General features: G+C 33.0%; 1 long non-coding RNA gene across 1 annotated transcript; it reads left to right on the top strand.

The window, feature by feature from the left end:
- The first annotated feature begins 7571 nt into the window (after positions 1 to 7571).
- On the top strand, positions 7572 to 11842 carry LOC127876141 (uncharacterized). Its single transcript, XR_008047677.1, has 5 exons — positions 7572 to 7673; positions 7927 to 8103; positions 8594 to 8737; positions 10736 to 10869; positions 11499 to 11842. It is a non-coding gene; the product is annotated as an uncharacterized LOC127876141 (long non-coding RNA).
- The last annotated feature ends 12870 nt before the right edge of the window (positions 11843 to 24712 follow it).

Here is a 24712-nt window from a genome sequence, read left to right as displayed (position 1 = left end):
GCCGGTTGGATGCTTTTACGTCAACAAAAATCCCCCCTTTCAACGTCCTTTAAAACAGGTAATCATAATATCATACCCGTTTAACCGATAATCAAGTATTTCAAGTGAAACATAATTCTGCTTTTATGCAAGAATTTTGGAATTTTCTCAATTAATAAATGTTACCGAAGCGCTCGCTTAAACAAATAGGCTGATAATATTTAATTAACATTTATATTTAACATCGAGTATCAACAAAAGTTGCTTTAAGTATGAAAACTACTGAAAATTTCGATATTTAAATATTTAAAGACCATTGTAATTATACTTCTTGTGATCAATCATACTATCATGATCATTACAACCGTTGATTATAACGCCGTGTCAAATTAAACTCTCTGAGCAATCACTATGCCATTTATGAAGGTGATAATAATTCCATGCCAATTTGGGTCGAATTTCATAATATATGCGTATTGGGTATTTTTTTCCATTTAATCATGATACCATTACTATTTAACCCGGAAATCGTAACAGAATACTCATTTAAACAGGCATGCATAATATCATGCCAATTGAAAACGGTAATCGTAATGCCAGGTCCATTTAAACCGGTAATAATGATAACATGAACCTTAAGAGCGGTAATCCTAATATCGTGCCACGTAAAGTCTGTTTTCATAAAAGGATGCACTTTAAATCGGTGATTGCATAGATAGCTCATTAAAAGGCCACCATGATACTATGGCCATTACAGCTGGGAATCGTAATGCTGTATCAATTTAAACGGGTGATTATATATCATTCTCATATAAGTTAAAATACTCCCCTTTCTTAGCATTAGCCAGAATTAATAACCTATATACAGTTAACAACATTGATTTCGTTAAACCTATTATTTATTTACCTTGCATGCATCGAAAGCCTTAGCATTATTGAAACGCATTTGAGTCCGTTTCTCGGTACATAAATCAGTATTTAGGGTCTTTAGTATAGGTTATAAGAACTCTCCAACAGTGAGCATCGAGCCCCTGACGGACCTTCCTGTCGAAATACACCATGCCCACTACTCTACGGCGACTTGATATTATAATTCTACGAAAGTTAAGTTCGGAATACACTAACCGCCCACCAATCAGTGTTGAAATATGTCATAAGCAGCTGACACGTTATCATGTATATAATGTGTTTTTCAGACCCACGTATATAAGATATTCGTGCGATACGTTAACAAACATGTCTGATGATCTAAATGTCCATGGGTAAGGGTAGTCTGAATAGCATCTTACGTTTAATATGAAAGATATTTCGTGTTTGAACCGAGTACGTTACATACGTAATATTGAGTTCAGTTTAATTTATTTCGCCTATATGTATGTTATTTATATCTATATTTATCTTCTGGTACGTTATGAGATTATTCAACATTGACGAAGGACTGTTGCAAGTCAATCCAAGAACTATACGGAAACGCCACTTACGCAATACTTCTCAACGGATAGCAGGGCGACATCTTCAGGACATCAGTGGGCATTAGGGATGTATGCTCTCTACCGTCCGTCCTGTTTAACATTTGTTGATGATATTGGCCTCATGGGTTGCATCAGCTGTGAACTGCAAGATTAAAGAGCGGGAGCATACTGGATGAAGGTCAGCACGGAGAGGTCGAAAATCATGGTAAACAACACGACGAACACGAGTGCAGACATCACAATGAACGCCGAGAAACTAGAAGAAGTGACCAGCTTCATGTACTTGGGCGCAATCCTGTCCAGTACCGCTTAGGTCCGAATAAGAATGGTCATGGCGTGGACAAGCAGCTTCCAAACTTAATACAGGCTCTACAAGTCCCTCGTAGTCTTCCTTCTACTCTACGGCTGAGACAACTGGACGCTTCACGCGGACGCAGGACGCAAGATACAGGCATTTGAACATACATGTCTTAGATGAGTGCCCCGCATCTTCTACACGGAGCATAAGCCTAACGAGTACAACCGGAAAATGACTGCAAAACGTGTTGGCACACAAGGGCCCCTACTTGCGACCGTCATACAACGAAAGCAGGCTTGTTTTGGATACGTCATCACGCAAGACTCTCTGTGCAAGACTGTTTTCCAGAGCACGCTAGAGGGAGGTTGATGTCAAGGCCGTCGGAAAAAAAGCTAAATGGACAATTTAAGAGTGAACATCCCTTCCCATTGATGAATTACTCTCAGAAGCGCACAACAATCCTGACTGGAGGAGGATTTCTATATCGTCGTCTCTCATTTTCCCCAAACGACCAAAGCGGTCAATGGAATTATGATGATGATGATGATGATGATAATGATGATGATGATGATGATGATGATGATGATGATGATGATTATTATTATGATGATGATGATGATGATGATGATGATGATGATGATGATGATGATGATGATGATGATGATGATGATGATGATGATGATGATGATGATGATGATGATGATGATGATGATGATGATGATGATGATGATGATGATGATGATGATGATGATGATGATGATGATGATGATGCAAGACTGGTTGACTAACTTGTGATCCTTTTCTTCTGTTCGCAAGTTCTGACGTTGTGGGGTGTTTATAACTTAATGAAAATGACAGATTGAATTTTAAAGTCTGCAAACATATGCTTCAAATGCAGCTATATTAAGAAGATTGTCTTCATTAGTCTTGTGTTTAACACATTGCAATAAACCACAAGTCTAGATTTATGGACAATCACAATTCGCTTATGTATAGTGGCTAATGTATACATGTTTAATTCAACAGCGCAATATATTAAATGTCGAATTTGATGGCACAAACTATTATAGAAACGCTTGATGTTTGTCTTTTAAGAACACTTTAGATTACTAGGCTATGTGATATTACATTAGTTATGTGAATAATATCTGTTTTATGATAAAAGAGATGTAAGAAGATCAATATTTTCATTACTTGTTTGAAACATTTAACAGTCATTGAAAGTTTTGTTACAATAAATTGTTGAAACGGGCTTTTTAATTGAAAAATTGAGATATGCCGGATAACAATGTGCAATTATAAAAAAAAATGAGAATATGTTCATATAGCTTACAAATAGTACGAGATAGATATATCAGATTATCACTTTCTTCTATGTTGTCCAATAAATAGAAAATCTCAAATCACTGGCAAAAGTTCATAACCATTATGCTTTGTCAAAGTAATTAACAGTAAAACCTAACTGTACCTAGACATATCGCACTTGCAAAAAATACATCTTCGCGAAAAAAATGTGGTACATGAATTACCCAACCAGAACAACATCCGTTGTCCTGGTATTAAACATATTCTTTTCGACTACACATATTTGAGTGTTCGTATTAAAGAGATAGAAATCAGCAGTGACAGTATAACATTTTATGATTTATTATGAGCTACACATAAGAGAGCTACGCAATCAAAATCATGATTTCTATAAACACGTTTATGACTAAAAGTTTAGTAAACTCTGTTTTACACTGCTTTACATGTTATTCTATTTATGAGTCGACATGTGTGGTTGATTATTTATATACATAATACAATGTTGAGTTTAGTTTTATTCAGTCAGTTTTTGGCTATGTAAATCCCGATTTCAGTGATTACCACAAAAGCTCGTTCCGGTTCTACCTCAGGCGGTTGTATGATGTATATCGAGCAATGAAATGTTAACATTTACTTCCGATTATGAAAGGGGACATATGGTTTCTTGCAATGTCAGTATAACCTTGACTCTGGATGTGATCGACATTAGATTTAACATCACAAAAGCCGATGTCATTTTCAGTTCGCTTGCAGAGAGATTTTTCGAACTTTTAAATAATATGGTTATAAATTTTATCTTGGATGCCAAAGCTAAAACGATATAACATATACTTACTCAACCACTAGTTATTAATTGGTAGATTTTATTTTATTTTGTTCACCTAACAATTAAATGTACTTTTGCATTATGTGTTATGACATATATGGTGGTCGCTGCTATAATTGTTGAAATGTGCTGTTGATATTCGGAGATTGCGACTCAATTTACAATGGATCATTATTACATGAAACCAAAATATTTTGTTTGATAGATCAGAAAGTCACGCAGTTTATCGACTCTTCAATATTCATTCGGCATAGTTTTCAAACACAGCATTTGACATTTGTTAATACCCCATCACATGCCGTGATAATTTCCGGGTAGGCCAAAACGACTAAATTCTTGTACCTAAGTTTCTTTATAAATTGTAAGGGATGCATAATTTCGTTTCAATATTAATCAAAGTCTGACAAGGAATCTATTTTATTTCACATTCAACTCTAATAATTAATAACACCAGTTTATACCCCGTAATATTAATACATATGCTCGCATATTGTCCTGGCATTGTCAACGACAGACCTCTATATGCTTAAAGGCTTTTTCTCATCCTGCATGTTATATATCTTATCAGAATTTGGAACATTTGACAGTTGATATGAAAATATGGAAGTTCTTATGAAAGAACCTCGTTTTAAGTGTAGACACGAATTCAGTTCAAGAACATTACAGTTTCTGTATCTTAAACCAACACGGGGATAAGAATGAGGCCACTTTAATAAAATACATTATGTATGTGTTAATAGTTGAAACAATCAAATGTCTGTTACATCAATGGCATTCTTAACTACATACCTATTCTAAACGCTATCTCGATACCGATATATGTAATAGAATTTATCGCTAAACAAAAACGTGTGTCTACGTGTCTTATTAAAAAATCTGCACAAAATAACCCTAACTCTAACCATGCGTATGATTTGGATTTCGACTTTATACACGGAAACTATGTTCAATTGTATCAAACTCAAACATAGCTGATGTTTATCGATATATGATATAGTTGGTCGGGTTTATAATTGAATCATAACATGCGCATTACAATGCCCGTTTAGAATATACCTACAAGAAATGATATGTATCCATAAAGTGAATTTATGGCTTTTCAAAAGTACAAATATCGCCTATCGATAACAATAAAGTACATGGATTATTTTATAAACTACTTTTACGTCGTATTGTTCATATAAATGTTAAACTGCAACTGTGTTGTCAATGGATACCGCCTTATGTCTGGTAGCCGGTGGGGTGACCCTGAGTGTTCAAGACTATTGAGGTTCGTGTATAACACAGATCTATATAACATACACACATTAATAGTATTATACATACAAATCAAAGCTATTAAAAGAAGCACAGATAACGAAATCATTTCGGCTTAATCATGAGTTTTAGCGATAATATATATAAAAACTGGTGAGGTTCTTTTTCCAAAGAAATACCAACAACGGTAAACTTTGCAACTATTAAAGTGCAATCGAACGTGTTCAAACATATACGCACATTTATAACAGGAAATAAGCATTCGCGTAAGAGTTCTAACCGTAAACATAAGTAGAGATAATTGGCAGACCAATTGCATCACTTTTAGATAGCCATATCGGCTCTGATTAAATATTTGATAGCGTTTTAATTGGCAGCTGATGGTTCAAACATGTTGTTTTTTATAATAAAGGTTGATTCTAATTTTAATATAAAATTAACATTTGTATATGACGCGAAAGTCTTCTAGAAATATATTGCGATAAAACAATTTAAAAAAACATAAACAAAGAAATAAGTATGGGGCCCACAATTAGCCAGGCGTTTGAATGCAAATTCATTCAAACGATTGTCTTCAGAAACAGTCAGGCACACGTTAATAAAGAATGAAAATCTTAAAACAATCTGTCTCAGAAACATCCACCTACCACATATTCTATTTTTCCAGCGAACAAAAATCATAGATAACTCTTTGATATATTCAAGTGCACGTTTAATACAAACATAATTTCTTTAATTGCCATTTGTGGCGGATATGATTATTTTGTTGCAATTGGATTTTCAGATATTTAAATAAAACTTTTCTTTGATAACAAACGTGTGTGTAACTTCTTTCAGATTTATTTTAAGATTATGTCATTGTTCGGAAAAAGAAAAAGTGTGTGGTACATTTGTTCATTCAAAAGCTTCTTTCAGAATATCATAACATCGTGTTATATCAGGAAACAATGTTTGCATTTGTATAGTTATAGTGAAGAGTTGTCTTTCTTTGACTAAAAGTTCTCATGATACCGAACACAATGAACTTTGCTAAGGTATTCGGAGAATTGTCTCTATTCATATATGAATTAAAGTAGCGTTTTGTAACTTAAAATTGCATAGATTCTTCCTGAACGTTCAAGAGGTCGAACATCGAGCCTTGCCCAGTCTGTATCACTTAAAATGGTAGGTACGCTGTTGACAACACACACACAATAATCATGCAGACAATAAAGACTACCAGTACGATTAACTATGGGGTCACCGCTTACAAACGGCCAATTACAAACAAATCGGGTGCTCAAACCAGTATAATTATGCGTCGAACCTCGCTCTTAGCCAAGAATAATGCACTTAAACATATAACAATTTTCCGATAAGTATTGCTATTCAAATGAAAAGCGTACACAAAATTCGAATTCGTTTTGATTGCAATTACATTAGTCAATAGTTTCACATTCTCTAGAATAACAGAATATATATCGACGCAAGATAGAATAAATTAAATACAAGATAACAATTTCTATTATTGTTTACAATAGTTAAGAAATAAGCATCATATAGTACAAGCCCCAGATCATCGAAAAGCTTCTCAGGAAGAAACCCCAATGCAAGAAGTAAACACCCCATTACATAGTTAGGATATGTATGCGAATAATACATTACTGTTAAATTGTTTTATTGTTACACTGTTTAACTGTTCTGTGTCGTATGAATAGAAAAACCATAGATCAATTGGTGCAGCTGTTGTATAGATCCGTCTTGTTGTACGACAGGGGGTAAATTTTCGTTAGGCTTATACGAACACGAATAAATTATTTTAATCTTTTAGCGGAGGGTACAATAGTGACAAAAGTGACCATAAACAATAATAAAAATCAATCATGGTTAATAATCATCTTCAACCATGTTATACCTAGCACTGCTGTTGGATCGTACACGGTTAACCTTGGTTGCCCATTAGCGTTTCCATTTTTATGTCTAATGACAGTATTTATGATATTTATTATTATGACAAAGTAAAAGAAGACGATGAAAAAGAAGACTGTTGACAATGATGATGATTGTTTATGTTTGATCATAAAAACTCATGTTTCATATAGTGATTAAAATAGCACGTTATTGAATTCAGTTGTATACCATTATTGTCGTATTTATTCATTGAAAATGATAAAGCCAACAAGGGCGTACTACTCTTTGTTTTTTGTTTATGTCTAATTCGTTGATGACAATGATCGACCTTGGAGTTGTTATGACTGGTTATAACCTATCTGGGCTAACAGTCAGCTGTCATTCACATGGTAGTCAGGAATATATTGTCCAAATAGTTTGACATTTGATATAAGTCCCTTGTATGTGCATAGTCATTTGTGGGTGCAAATACCTTTATTCATTTGTAAATTTCCGTTTTGGGATATCTGTTTCGCTTATGGTACAATAAAATTTCCTGTTATCGTTGCTTCACTGTTTCATTTACAAATGAGCCATGCTACACCGGCTATTTATGGTGTTGATTATTCTGATGATTATATTTGTTATGGGATTAGAAGCAATTCAGGTATATTTGTGGTGGAGGGGTAATGGGTGTGGTTGAGTGGAAGTTGTTCGCTCTAGCAGTTATGCACTTTAAAACTGTCATGTAAATTATTATTGTTATTAAAGTTGTCATCGTCGTCATCGGCTTCAAGATGAAAAAATAATAAACACAATTTATAAAAAAACACTTATGCTTATACTAATACAAAAACACCAAGAACTTAAAATAAATATTAAGCTTATAACTATAGTAATAATAATTTTGTATATTTTAGTTAGAGTCCAGTTCAGAAAAGCGAAACTTTGAGTTTAGGAACTGCAATACGACGGAAGTTCCAATTTTCTTCAAAAACATCGATATTTTGCCCGATCCCTTGGTGATTCTAACAGAGGAGTGGCTCTTAAACATGACTTTCGAAATCCTTGTGACTTAGTTAATCACCAGAATGGAGGTGCGTTTTTATGCCTCGTATAGTCATTGATGGCGAAAGTTAAAATAATTATCTAGATGCATATTTAGTCATGTTGCTCAAGGCATGTAAACATGTGGCTGAATAATTGAATAATAACAAAAGTGTGAGCTTAAGGTTAAGAATGTCGAAATCCCATGGAAATGTCCTATTAGATTCACGTCAAACCTACAATATAAACCAATAGACAGAGCACTGAGTGTAAATAGTACACCCAAAGTATGTATTTTAAGGAAACTTAAATAATAATCGAGTCAAGTATTTTTTAGATTTGTTAAACAATTTGAACTTCGGTTTGTTTTCTCCGTCATATTAATATGACCTCTTTTACCCTAAAACTTATAGTTTGCTACTTCTAATATTTGTGATGAAACGAATTTAAATCATCATTTCATATTTCCGGGACTGTGTAAATACGTGTATGAAGCCATTACACCGATAATCAACTAATTAAATATCTTTGATCACGGAGGTGAGTTTCAGTCTCACTCTGTGGACGGAAGAAGGGAATACGGAACTCTGCTATCTTCTTGGAGACCGTTGCTACGTACACGACGGATGTAAATACGTCAACGCCACCGCCCTTGCTACCGGCATTCTTTGCCCATTATACCCGGTAAAATATCATATCCATTTAAGCCAGATTTGTGTGGTAATGCAATATTAGTTATGGATAGTAGTGATGTGTTTTAATTAAACGCTGCAAAATAATATGAACGCAAATTAGCAAGCAGTTAAGTTTGTTGGCGTTAACTTTTGGGCTTATTATTAAACGGGTCAAGTTTAAACGCACATCTTTCTGAGCGAGTGTATGATTGAAGTAAATGAGCGTAAAAAGTTGTATATTTAATAAAAAATACGTTAAAATGAAAATAAAACGTTAAGACGATATACCTACATTATTTTGGAGACGTTAGTGCACGAAAAACTGTTTTTGCCCAGTAATCTTTCTTTTCTTACATCTTTCGTTAATGGCAATATAGTGAGGTTAGACACCCTAAATGATTGGCTTTAAACGTTCTAATGCGTTAACCCCAGCTTTTATCATTTTGCTGTTTTATATGGTTTAGCAGGTATTGTCCTGCATTATACAGGCGATAGGCTAATTACTTTAAAATAAAACTTAAATTCCGCTATTCACCAGCATTTCTCTCCGGATAATGTTTTTGGAGTAACGGTATTCCTATATAATTATATCTTTCATCTTAACATAAAAAATTACGAATGTGAATGCTTTTTATTCAGTAAAGACGCCTTAATTAAATCAAAGCGCTGTAGGCGCTGAAGGACTGGGGCTAGATAAAGTGTGCTTAGAAAGAAGTATTGTCCGAATTTCTCCCTTTGTCCGAATGTATACGGATTGACACTAGCAGTTGGGTGCAGAATCTCAGCGGCTGTTAGAAAAGAAAATATTTGTGTATATACTACAGTGTACATAGACGGTGGAGGACTACACGATACTGGTGGTTGGAACCTTTTGTTAAACTCTACAAATCAGGTAGAGGTTCTTCTACATAGGCGGTGAAGATATACAACAACAACAACATGGCCGCAAAAAAACCTGTTATTGTTGGCGTCAAATAAATCACTTTCAATAGCCTAAAATAGCTTTTTATTACATAGTTAACAGATCAGGAAAACACTCAAACTTCCTTTGTAATGTGTATACAAAAGAATATCCACTTACCCTGATAAAAAACGGTGTACAGATTGTGTACTTTATCTCACGTATAACTTTTCGCGCTCGATTTTCGCGCTCGATCTGCGCAGTGAAATACCATGTCCTGTTACTTCGTCTATTTCCGAGAATGATCGTGATTATTATTTGTTCATTTTCTTTTTTTCTGGAATGTCTTGTTAACGCAAAATAAAATAACATTATTTTAAAATATGTTTATAAATACAAAATAAAAGATCTTCAAAAAAAAGTCTCAGACAAAAAAATTCTTACTTTCTCCGTAAACACTCGTATCTTTTCTGCCTAGACCGTCAAGTGAGGAATTTATTCTCGCATGAATAAGTAAACAATAAAAACTATGTCGTAGCAAATGCTTTGCAATTTTGCTTCAATAATATTTTGTTCACTTTGTATGAAACGGTCATGTTATAAAGTGATGTGCTGTATTTATACGGCGGGTTATTGAGATTTGCGATAAACTACTTTTATTGCGCATGAATTAAGTGGTAAAACGGAGTTTTGGAAATTTGGATTTTGACAGCCAGCCAATTCGGATAGATTCAGAAATTTGTATCATTACTATGGCATTGGGGCTACGCCTCAGGCCAAAAATAAAGGCTTTATTTAAAAAAAATCAGCAATATAATGACATACATTAGAAACATCCACTATGCGTTATTATACGTGTATGATAGTATTTGTTGTTGTAGTTAGTGAAATATTAGATAACATATTTCACGTAAATACGCGTTTTACAATTGTCGCTACAAAATTAAACATAATTTAATACGTAATTAAACATACTTAAATACAGGTGATGTCGCTATGGTAAGCAATATCCTTTACTGATATTAGAAAAACCAAGCTATACACCTAATACAAATAGGCTACACCAAAAAAATGCATAAGTTGACCTTCTTAATAACTTTTTTTCAGGGACCCTACAACAGACATTTCCATCTAAAATTCAACCCGTTTCCGTTTATTCTTTGAGGGAAGTACACAGTGCACATGAGTCTACGAGAAGAAGGAAAACCAATTGGATGTTTGGAATTCACCGTATGTTTCAAGTACGCTAAAATGTATTTTCACCTGTTGTTAAGTTCCACAACATATATTATTGAGTTTCGTTGCTTGTTCAATTTTTAACCAAGAGATTAAGTGATAATGTTTGCTATTATCGTGTATCATAAAGATTAAATTCTGCTCCTTAGGTTACATCCAACCCTTATGTACGCCTACATGCATATGGAATAAATATGAGCGACAAAGTCAGACATGCTCACGCGTAAACCTGTTCAAACCCCTTATCCAAATATTTTAATAAATCGCACAAATGGCTTGGCCAGAGTTTATTCATGTGTGTTTAAAATGTTATGTAATTGTGTTAAAATTGTGTGATTATGTACTAATATATTTTGTTTAATTTTACCTTCGTTAAAACTTATAATCCAAAGTAGATAACTTTAATGCACATATTTTTAATTATATCCCAATTATCATATACCAACTAGTATATTGAAAAATTCACATATGAGATAGAATCCTATCTTCGGTACTATATCTGTGGTTAACAACAGTTAAAGTCGAATCAAACAAATGTGGCAATGCTATTAACACAATTTAACATGTTATTATTTACTGTTTGAATGACAAAAAACAAAACAAAACCACTTCACTTTCACGAATTCTATTTCAGCAACTGTAACTACAATGCCGACTAAAATGGTCAATATAAATAGGCAATGACTGGTGGAAACAATTCTACAATAGTTCTTTAAACACACGAATGTACAAAACAAGGATCGTACCAGAAGCGAAACGTCCACGTGTTTAAAAAATAATTATACTTCAGTTGCTAACTGATGACATTTTTACAACGCTTTGCATTTTGAAATGCATATCATAAAGTAATGAAAATGATCCAAACATTTGTTAATGTATAACTTGTCCGTTGATATTGTTTTTAATGAATGTAATCATTATTTCAATATAATTGTTGTGTTGAAGGGACTCATTTTATCTACATGTACTTTTAAGTACGCGTTTTAATATTTACTTGTGTCAGTATAAAAAAATGAAAATGTGTTTTATAAATCAATATGGCTATATTATTTCTGAGACAATTAAAATAAATGCGTAATGTAATTATTTATCTAATACGCAACTTATGATAATACATACATAAACGAAAGCACACTATGCATCAATTCAACAGATAAAATTGATCACAGTATATATAATATGTACTTTGTATTTCATAAAAAGTATAATTGTACGTTTCTTCACAAAGATTATTAATTAAATGTAAACTTATAATGGCAAAATGGAAAAATAGTGTGTATAACGCTCGTAACATATAGAATATGCAAAAGATAAGTAACATTACGAACATTATTATTAAAGTTATCATACGACATTTATACGTCCAGATAGCATTTTATTGAGTCAAACTCAATATATTATATTTGATCATTATAATACAAGATAAGTATTGATGCAAAGCATGAAAGGGCGTTGGGAATTTCATTGTAAAAGGCACTCAATGAAGTTACATGGAACGATTTTTTATACTGTAAATATTAATATCTTGGCCGATTATTTTAAACAAAATAGAAAAAGATACTGGTATAACCATTTTCTATGATTTTGTGTTATAACCCCCAAATAACCATTATCTATGATGTTGTGTTATAACTGCCAAATAAACATTATTTATGATTTTGTGTTGTAACCCCCAAATATTTCATAGTTCATTTTATTTACATTGGTTTCCTTATTTTTCCTTGCATCCGTGTGCAGTTTTAATTAATGGAACATAACTGTGTAGGTTTTAAAAAATCTGCTTCATCTTGTAAGCGTAATTTCATATTTTCTTAACTTCAAGGAGATATGATTCTGAACTTATTCTTAAGTTGCTCATTTACGATAGGGGTTAAGTACTCATTGATATGAAAACACTGTAAAAAATTTAATGTGTTTACGAACCCCCCCCCCCCCCCACCCTCTGACACATATATTTCATGGGCATAATAAAAACAAAAAATGGTTACAATAAAACAGCTTATTTATTTAACAAAACACAAAGTTAACATAGAACACAAATAAAATAATTTGATTCTACTGGGTCTCGAACCTTGGGTCTCTCACATGTGAAGCGAGCATCCACTACACTACGGAACCGCTTGAAAAATCACCTTCTTACTAAGATATAAATAAGCTATTAATAGTCGGTTTAAATGTAAACCCGGAAGTTTAAACGCTGGATAGTGCCCAGTCCCTGTAATCAGTTATTAATTCAAAGAATTAGCTTTGCATTATTGGCAATTAATGTTGTAGTAAATGTAATAGGCACAAATGCAGTACTTATTTACACTATTTACCACAAAAAATCACCACTATGCAAGATATTCTGACAACAAAAATATATACATTGATCCGTAAAATAACTTCTCATCCCATAAGCGAAAAAAATCGTATTACATACTAGTCGCCGCACTTCAGTGCGACGCCAATAATATTTAGTACATTTGGCATTGAGTCAACACGGCATTTTTGGAAGATAAAAAGCATTTTGTATAAATGAAGTTCACACAGGTTCGGTTAGGTTTACACAAGGTTGAGTTAAGTTGACACTAGATTAATTCAAATAAGCACCATGTTGGGTATAGTATTTTAGGATCATCATTTTAAGTCTAGCTGACATATGTATGGTCAAGTTAGCATTAGGTTGATTTTATTGGAATTATGTCGAGTCAAATTGACATTGTTTTGGGACAAGTTTATATCAGGTTGAGTTCAATAGGTCTCTATTCAGGATGATTTGTTTTTATTAGATCAGACAAAATAAGTACAGTGTTTGGCAAGTTGACAAGAGTTTTTTTCGGTTAAGTTGACATCACGTTGCAATTTATTCGACAGACGTTTATATCAAACGCCACACATGTTGGGTGTTTTTTTGTGAGCGTTAGCTTGCAAATAATGCAGATGCAATTTTGCAAATCAGTATGGGCTTAGCTACGCTAGGAACCGTAACCCGTGACTACATTGTGGATAACTGCAGTAAAATTAAGCAGTCGACGAATGCTAAAAGCGTCTGCTCAAACCACCGCATCTGCCTGTACTGGTTCAAAACATAGTGTGTATTTAACAGGTTGTAAGACAACGTTGCCCAGTCTAGTGTTTATCTTTGAAATCTGTACATATTGGTTGCTTTCAGGGAAAACGGGGCTTAATGCATATCAAATAAGATTAGCCTGTGCACACTGATTAGCTGTATCAATGATTTGAAAAAAGAAAAACACATCTCGACCTGTGTTTTAAGACACACTCTTTATCAATTTGAGTGGGTTGTGGTCATTTCAAACTTGCGATATAAAAAGCTATAACATAATTTTGAAAACTGAGTTGCGTCTAAGATTCTACAACAGCGAACAAATTTAGTGCCTTCAGCGCTTTGATAATGTTTTATTACATGTTATTGATGTGAGATGAACTGTTTACCGATGACAGTCGCTTTACCATTGGTCTATTTGTTCTATGAACTTATCATAAAACAATACAACACAACAGTAAATGATATTTGCCGAATGTTTTATTTCTTAAAGGCAACATCAACATACAATTACTTGACTTAAAATAATTACCTCTAAAAACATTGTAATTTTGTATAAACATACTGGTAATTGGACTCAATCCGATGTAAATTCAACACAGCATAATGACAAGTTTACTCCACTAACTTGTTTTAATTTACCCCAAAAAACGCTTACCTATCGAAGCCTTATATCACATAGATTCTATGCAATGACAAATATACTATCAATATGGCCACTGAACTCAACATTATGCCAAATTAGACCAACTTAGTTTCATAGCAACTGAAAATAATGCATGATTGACCAACTATTATAACACATTAACTAAGGTTAACCAATATGACAGAACCCAATGATAGCTTTACCTCATCCCAAACTTGTATCAACAGAATGGAAAATTCGAATAAACGTAGAGCAAACTTAAACCAACATAAAAACAACTGGATACACAAATTCGGGCTTGACTCAAGTAAATGCCAACCAACCATATCCGTTTCTTTAAAAAAGCAGTTGCTTTGTGTTCCTTTGATTCGTGTACTTTCCACTCCAAGTGTGTGTATATAAATGTGCTCGCCTGTGTTGAAAGCAGTATGTTCATAAATTAAATTGTTGAGATTGTCTGATGATACACAGCTGTTGTGCATTTTTAACATAGATCAAAGAAATATAATTATAACAGCTCCGGCTGTAAGTTTTTTTGATGTATATAACTTGTGAATTGAATACACGTGTTGGGTTTGGGTTATTAATTCCATAAAAAATAAACATTCAAACATTTCGAAGAAAATGAATAAAATGCTAAATTTGCAAATCAATGTGTACAATATATGTCTCCTGATTGAACATATTTGAAAAAAGGTATTGATGCCTCGAAGCGTGTAGCTCTGTTTATACTATTATTAAGTAAATATTCGTGTTTGTCAGAAAAAAACAATGGATAAAAGTCAATTTGTTGAAATCTTTTATTATTTCTAATAAAATATTTTTTTTAATTAAATTAACTAAGTCGTGATTTTTCCTCTACGAGATGCATGATAAGCCTTTATGACGTTGAATGAAACTCTAGATGACCTAACCCCTTGTCATAAACATATGACATATTTGTCCTATAAAGCAGCCCAACGGCGATGTTTTCTGCACATTTCTAGCAAAAATATATCATAAACTTAATATGATAAAAAATTATCGCTGAATAGAGCCATAAGAAGTATTGCATTTCGAAACAGTTTGCCTCAGTTACTAAATTTCGATGGAATATAAATTGCCATTAGGACATAACCCAGTGCACACAATATTCCCGTAAGCAATCATATATGTTATGTTGTTGTTTTTCATTTTATTTTAAGTTGATCCTGGATATAATACTACAAGAGGTTTTCGCACAAATACAAATTGTACTGACAATAAATAGCCTATATGACCCGCGTCATGGCAAATCAGTCTAATGCCATAATGGGCCAGCGTAGCTCTTGACAAGCCTGCGCATCAGTACAGTCTGGTCAGAAGCTACACTGTCCGCTTTAAAGTCATGTGAAGTGTCATTGTCTTGGGATCAGACCGCGCGATTGCCAGTGATTGCTGTGCCTGATGCAATAAGGATTGTCCACTTACATTAGAGAGAAAATAAGCTTGGGGCAATTCATTGCAAATTTCTGATTTCGATCTTCTTTATTTCTGTGGTATTCATCCTGTGATGTACATATGATTTCAAATTGTTATTTTGGTTCCCGTCGGTTTTAGATTTGGTTTTAGATTAGATATTAAATCAAACATGTAGAATGTTTATAGTTTGGTATAATACTCATCAAATAATAAGCATAATAGGAAAACCTGTTTCATTTTTGTTGATTTACTAAGGTACTGTTGATAAACTGTTAGTAAGTGGTGAACGAAATGTGCTTTTCGTCATTATAAACGATAGAATATACGGATGAAGATTTGTTTTAAAGTAAATATTAACTAAATTTTAACTGTGCACAATGCATGCATTGAATAAAAAGGTCTTATAAACACGCAATTATATATGATTATAGAGCTGATGTAAAGATAGCAGCTAAATGGCTTGCAATCCTTATCAAAATAGTTGTTGTACATAAATGTTGTATTCTTACCTATATGAGGATATATTGTTAGTATACTTAAGGGGATTGAATACAAGTCAATACAAAAGAATGCCATATAGTCCGAGTACACGTTCACATTATTTTCAAATAACGAAATAACTTTGAGCAACATTAAATGTATCGTTTCATAATCATCATTCGAAAAGGTTAATACAATAAAGCTTTCAGGTGTTAATTGGACAATAAGTGTAGTACAACGATACTTTGATTATCAATCGTAATAGTCAAATAGTATATCGTTTTAAAGGTTTTTTACCGGTAAATATGAAATGACGGATATACCTGATTGAAAATACGCATAAGTCAAAAGCTCAAATGGCCATGTTGTTGCGCGTTTGACTTTGTCGTGAATATGCATATGTAATCCCAACAGAGGCAAACATATTCAACATATGTTGGGGTTAAATATTATATTATTTTGCTAAAAGCCCTGTTATAAAAGCATGTTATGACGTTTTTCAAAGTTAACAAAACGTGAACGTGATAGGACATGGTTCTTGTTTTGTAACAAAAAGAGCATTCTTGGTCCTTGAAGTTTGAACTTAAATTATATGTGGTTATTTTTACAAAGACACGTCTTTGTACTGAGATAATAGGATCGTGCGATTTTAGTTTAGGTAATTATCAATTGTCGAGCGCTGCCAGGAAATTCCAGGGTTTCAACCATTCTGCTTCAAGAACTTCCGAAGTGGAAATTTTTGAGATACTGTATTCTGATTAGAAATTTTACGCCATTATTCGTTTCTTACGAAATCAGAAAAAGTAATTTGAATATCCTTATAAGAATAAATACGAGTTGAATGCATATTACATACATTATTTCAATAAAGAAATTCGTATAATAGTTTGTTCAAGCATAGAGGGAAATCATACCAAGAGCTCGAATTCATTTGATTGAACAATAGACATATATCAATAAAGGACTAATATGACTAATTGAGGTTTTATACATCAGTGGTAAAACAACACATGGGTTCATGGGTTCATATTATCTGCTAAACAAGACCTACATGTCTTTATTTTGTACGTTTATGCTCTTCCTTAACGTATCTACAAAATCAATAAAAATGCTGCTTCAAATATGCAATAACAACAAAATAACATTTGGTAAACTAAATTAAATACTATTTCCGAAAAATATAATTGATGCAAATATAAATAATATAAATTATCTAGGTAAGAACCATAAATTACATCAACATACATGACAATAAGCAAATCAACACAGGCAGAAATACATAGATTATCTATGTTAATTACATTTCAATTTAGCCTACTTTTTAAAAGTTGTAGAACATTTTGGATGGACGTCGTCAGTTTCTGCACACTTGTCCTAACTATAAAACTTTTCAAACAGAAAAAGTGTGCATTAAACATTACACAAATGAAGGTGGGTTGTTGTGTACATAAAATAATGAACTTAAATAATTTCTGCTGTAAAATGTATTATTTGGGTAACAAAAAATAACACTCAAGTTCTAACTTAACTCGCGATATATTGTAATTATGCTTTTAAAATGAGAACTGGTGCATTGAATGCAAATGTGGAGTAAAATGATGGCCTTAATGAATGTATAACACCTTTTACTATACTATTTTTTGTTCACTTTGCATTACTATGCATGTGCTTATTGCTTATATATTGTCAGTTTTGTATGTATGACGATACCCTGTTATTAAAAAGTTATTTCAAATGCAATAATTTGCAACACGTGTTTCATCATAAACGCCATTTGTGGCTACTGTTTCATACATGGTCATCCTGAGACTTATTATGAAACGTGTATGTTCAGGTCCATATACTTGAATAGCCTATGTTTGAAGCTTTTGGAAGTGAGGTCTGTTTACCACACCATCTACATACATTATATGTTGATTTCAATTAATCCTACTTGTTGCTACGAATACGATTTTTTGTAATTAAAACCATTCGCATAATAAAAATGATCATTCTTACGACCATATCTAAGTGACCATGTCCAGCATGACGATTTTATTATATTCGTATACACCAGAGCAAGGAAAGAAATACAGCTACATTGTATATATAGCATCTTTCCGGTTAAATCATTGATTGTCATATTACACGAGAACCTCCTAACTCATCAACTGTAGGTCTTGTAGTGAGAAGGTTAATTTAAAATTCGTTTCTATCCCCCGCAATAGGGGGAGGGATATTGTTTTGGCGTTGTCCGTCCTTCCGTCCGTCTGTCTTTCCGTCTTTCCGTCCTTCCATCCGTCTTTCCGTATCCGTCCGGCCGGCACTTTTGTGTCCGGAGCCATATCTTGGAAGTGCTTTGGTGGATTTCAATGAAACTTGATATGAGTATATATATGGATAAGAGGATAATGCACGCCTATTTGCATTGTACATCATCTGTTAATAATAGAGTTATGGCCCTTTGTATCTTGGAAAAATGCTTTTTCGTGTCCGGAGCCATATCTTGGAAGTGCTTTGGCGGATTTCATTGAAACTTGGTATGAGTATATATATGGATAAGAGGATGATGCACGCCAAATGGCATTGTACACCATTAGATAATAAAGGAGTTATGGCCCTTTGTATCTTGAAAAAATGTTTTTTGCGTGTCAAATATAACACTTTTGTGTCCAGAAGCATATTGGCGGGGGATATCAACTCAACGAATTTGCTTGTTATCGTTGGCTTCATTAAAATTTAGAAATAATGCATCACGGCACTACGCCTTTATATTATATAATGATACAACTAAATCGTTCTATAACATGGTCAAAAGAAATATCAATGGTTTATTACGTGCCCCCTAAAACTCCCCCTCGTAACATTTAAAATCAACTTCCATAAAAAAACGGTGGCAAAACTGTCCCAAATGGTACCGTTATGAATTAAACTATCCATTAAACATAGCGATTTATCTATAAACAATGTCACAAGGAATATTGCGTTTCAAAATAGAAGCTTAATGATATCGTTCTAGAATAGATTGAAATGGAGTTAATCTTTCGATTTGTTTTCCATATCTTCTTAAAGGCTCTATAAAGGTGATAAATCCAGTTATTATGCATATCAACTGGTCTGATTTTTACCGGATTTCAGTTACTCTTGCATAAACACTGCTAATAAAACAGCTTAGGTACAACGTTGTCAAGAATTATTGAAGATAAACCCGTTTCATAATTGGAAGAAATGTTTACACTTTTGCAACTAACGTGATGTGTAGCCTCAGAGCGGTGACATATGCTAAAAATAGCCGATTGAAAATTCAAATTTAATTCTATTTTAAACAACTTTTAACCAGCAGTAACTTATTAGATCACTACAAACGTTTTAACCATTTAGAAGAGACCTACTTTGTGGGTGATACCGTAAAACGTTAAAAATCATCGTTATATTTTTGGTGACCTGAGTCACTTTCACTTTCTCTTTTCCGAGTAAACAGCGATGTAAATAAACTGATTGTTTGTAAACACAATTGACTTGGAGGACACTTTTTTTTGAGCTCAAAACAAGTTGTTTTGCTTATTTTTTATTGTTATGTCCAATAGCATATATATATTGTTTTTTGATAACCTTTATAAATAAAATATGAAAAAAATATTTAAAACTCGGTAAGTAATTATTTATCTTCACCTTTATAGAGCCTTTAATTATTGCATACACGAAAGTACATGATAGTGGAGTGTGTAGGTTTTGCAATTTATCACGTAAGGTTCATTGAAAAATACCTGCTCTTATAACATTGCATGCTGTCTGTTCATGCGACAATGCTAATAACTTGCTTTTTTCGTGACAACATATGTTGATAATTCGTCATGATGACGTCCAATGTCAATGTTTTGTTTTGTGTCAAAACCGATATGAGTATGGTGTAGCGTATGCATTCTTTATTATGACGTGTGTTTTAATATTTACGATAAGCGTTAACATAACGTGGTTTCGTATGATGTGTGTATTCTTTATTATCACTAGTGCAGTCTTTTTTATTTTGTACCTCTTTTCCGTTGGCGTAACGAATTTTCTTTTCTATTGTATGTCATTTATTTATTATTGTATTGCATTCTTTAAAGTATGTTTACTTTTCCCTTAATTTTGACGAATGATATAACAAATTTGATACGTTTTTACCGTATTATGATTTGTAGTTTCTTATTTATGGTAAGTGAACACTGTCTGACCTTGTGTTAATTATTTATAAGGACTACTATAATCTATTATTATATGTGCTTTCCGTAATACGGTATTATAACGATCACACTTGCAATTAATTTAATTTTGTCAGGATGTACACACATACCGACGGACCGAATGACGAAAGAGAAGCCAAACTTTTTAGGGGTTTGTTCATTAAATCATGTTACTGGATGTAAAAAACATGCAGTATTATACTAGTAGGTAAGCAAATGTTCACGCACGCCCGGTATTAATGTTCTTGTGAACCAGCCATGGAACATATTCATAACATTACATGATAACACTTGTGTTTTCCGTTGTTTTAAACGTGAAACTATAAATCGAGTTATTTTGCTATCAGTATCTTCTTAGTTATAATTGAATTACATTAAATAACTTCTTTATGTTTGAACGTATTTAAAACACAGGCACCCAATCGTTTTGTGATCAAGACTTTCACAGACCCGTGCAGTCCCATTACGAATTCTTGCAGAGCTGTTTGTAATTAAAGTAAATATCTTTTGGAACGGTTTTGCATTTTGCTTGTAGATGCGCCTCAATAGGTTCAGGACAACAACTTGTTTGAGATATAAGATATGCAAATGTTCACGCGTATGTTCAGTAGTATTGATTATATTAGACGTTCTGTCGTGTCTAATACCAATAGCATGAATTGCATTTACTTAATAGGATACTTGTCTTTGAAGTTCAACCGGTAATTATAAGCAATAATACGTTCATGCATATTTAAAACAAAAAACACTGAAATAAACATGTTTTTTTTTACAAGTAAAAACATATATTTAATTTAATATTTGTAATGCACACGCAATAACTGAGACGTTTGTTCATTGTATGAAAAGTTCACTAATAATCTAAAAAAAAAATCATAAAAACCCGTCGCTTTAAAATACGAATAATGCGTGTTATTTTTAATCCGATAATTTATGAAACGGTTCATAAGCGCGATTTCCATAATGAAATTCTTAATTTGACGTTTTACTTCATATTGTGATGGTAACTGTAGTATCAATTTATTTATATAAAGCCTCATGCACACATCATTTCAAAGCGAAAAATACTATTGGAGCAACAATGCTTTGTTACTGCATTGGCATAGACAGACAGAAGACAGACAAACAGACATAATAGTTTATTAACGTCTCACTTTTGTACATAAAACACAATAAAACAGTACAAAATCATTATATATATATATATATATGTACAAAACCACTCTAAAAGAGTTACGAGAGACGATAGTTCTAAAAATTCTAAAAGTGTTCAACGATTATATACATCATAGAATCTTTCATATCTGTTAGAAATATAAAAAAAAAACATTCTTAAGGAAATTCGATTTAAAATGATTAGTGTTTTTAAAATAAATAAAAATTACAACTGTTAGAAATATAAAAAAGACCCTGATGAAATTCGGTTTAAAATTATTAGTTTTCTTAAAATAAATAAAAATATATATCATCAAACAATACAGTAAGAGAAAATTATGCAGTACACTGTATATTATTATTTTATACGAAATTGACTATGTGTACACATTAAAAGGATTATATATACATGTGGTTGCGTCGCTTCATTAAAATGTCATGACAGGCTCTGGCAGTAGGTTTAATGATGCGGTCATCTGACAGCAAGAAGTTCATTTTCTCTCTTGGGTTTAATGCGTTGAAATGTTGGTTTACCAGAAGAGCACTTTCTGTTAAATTGGATCTTATATTTTCATATAGCGGACACATCATTAGGGCATGCTCTTCACTTTCGACACACGTCTTACAGATAAAACAATATCGTTCATTTTCTGGTACACCTTCATACCGTCCTGTTTCTATACGAAGAGGTGCAACGCCACAGCGGAATTTTGCCAAGGCACTACGTTGTGCTCGACTTATCGTAGAACACTTGACGTATGGCTCTACAGTGAATTCTGTCTTAAACTGCCTATAGTTCCGAAGTTTATTACCCCCATTTGCGCGTATTTGACCATGTTCTCTATTTACAGTGTCTTCCCATTTAAGCTTAAATTCGATCAACATGGCTTGTTGATAGCTATTAATTATCGACGTTTGTTGAGCTTTGCTGTATGTGTGTCCATGGTTGAGAGCGGCATTTTGCAGTTTTGTATTGACTGATAAGATTATCGTTTTGCTCCAGTTGTTTCGTCGTGCGCCCTGTCTAGTGAAGAAGTCAAAACACTGTTTATTAAGTCTGTTATCGTCCATCCTGTTTAAGCGAAACCATTGTCCTAGCACTGATTTCCACTGTCGAATGTGCGGTGGTGTCCATCCCATGTCTCCTGTGACTGCTGCGTTTGGTGTATATCTCCCTACACCTAGGAAGAAGCGACAGGCTTTGTGATGGACGGCATTTATACATGTGAATTCATGTATTCCCCATATTGCAGCTCCGTAGCTTATTGTTGGCCACACCATTGTGTCGTATAGCTTAGTAAAGACTTCATAATCCATTCACCTAGTGCTTTGTACTTCGAGATCAGTAATCCTAGCGCTCTAGATGCTGACTGTGCTACGTAATTTGCGGTTATAGAATAATCCAATGTATGAGTTAAAACGAGGCCCAGATAACGATATTGACTGACTCGTTCTATAATTGCTTGGTTACACTTGAACACAAACTCCGTCGGTGATGTTGTAGCTGTTCTAAAATGTAAGATTTTCGTTTTATTGTTATTTATTGTCATGTTGTTAATCGTGCACCATTGAGATAATATATAGACGTCAAATCGTATTAATATTTTCAATGTGATATTACTTTTTGTTGAAAATCATGTATTGTAATGCCTTCAAAATCGAAGCATTTATATTCAGAACAATATTAAGCACAGGAGCCCTTGTTTCTTTCAGCCTTGTCTTTACAATAAACGTTATCAAAAAACGCGAGAGTGTGCTCGCCATTTGCGTATTTTAAAATATTGGCTAGCCTGTGTTAAACAAGTATGTTTATACATGTAAACATTGAGAGATCTTACGCTGTTGTTTTGTAATTATTTGAACAATTATCAAAGAAAAATAGTTATAAAAACTCCCGCTTTTATATGGATGTGCATGATATAAGATTTTTTTTATTGCATTCAAGCGCTGTACTTGCCTTATTAATTCATTAAGCATATACAGTTTAATAAAGAGTCAATATGAAAATAATCCATTAACATATGGGAACCATTTGCGCAATTTAAGTCTTCTATAAGAAAAGAACTAAGCAAAATAAGATTTTCTTTACTATCACTTAAGTAAATGTTTATCATCGCATTGCATAATTTCAGTTTAAGAAATAATTTTTATTCATGAATTATTTTTTGTCATTGAAAATAATAAGCACATTAAAATAATGATTCGTTAAACGACGGAGTGCACACGCTTTAAATTACGAATAATCCGTGCTATTTGCATACCGACAATTGAATATGCTGTTTCCTTTAAATGAGTTTGGTGAAAAGTTTGTTAAGGAGTTTTTAAAAGACTACGCCCGACTTCGAATGATCTTCAGTATCTCAGCTCCTTGATTTGAACTGCTTATTTCTTGGTTTTTATTAAATTAGTGTTTACTTGCAGTTAAAATAGTAAATACCATAATGGAAACATCTCGTTTCTTGTCTTCCGTATTTGCGTTCTTCAATACTTTGTTTACTCATAAAAGTTAAGCATAGCTTGCCTACTCTTTTTTTACTTTTGCTGTAATTTAGTGCATCATCTTCCAGATGCCCACATATTTATATTGTGAAGCAGTCCGATTGCGAAATTGTCTGCAAATGTCATCAACAAACACTAAATTATCAAGATATTTAGATAATTTAGACAATTGTTCACCTAATAACAAATATAGAATTGCAAAAAAAATATTTTGTTTTCAATTACCTGTATTGTAATGGGATATGAATCGCAAAAACGAATGTTCCCGGGTTCACAATATTCTCGAAAAAAAAACAACAACAATTATTGCATTTTTGCTTTTAGTTCGCTAGCAGTCATTTTGTTTGGAATGTTTATCTTGATAAAATGGCATT

This window comes from Dreissena polymorpha, chromosome 4, assembly GCF_020536995.1.
Source record: "Dreissena polymorpha isolate Duluth1 chromosome 4, UMN_Dpol_1.0, whole genome shotgun sequence".
NCBI classification, from domain to species: domain Eukaryota; kingdom Metazoa; phylum Mollusca; class Bivalvia; order Myida; family Dreissenidae; genus Dreissena; species Dreissena polymorpha.
Note: the sequence above shows the minus strand (reverse complement) of the source record. Positions and strands in the feature narration are given on the sequence as shown.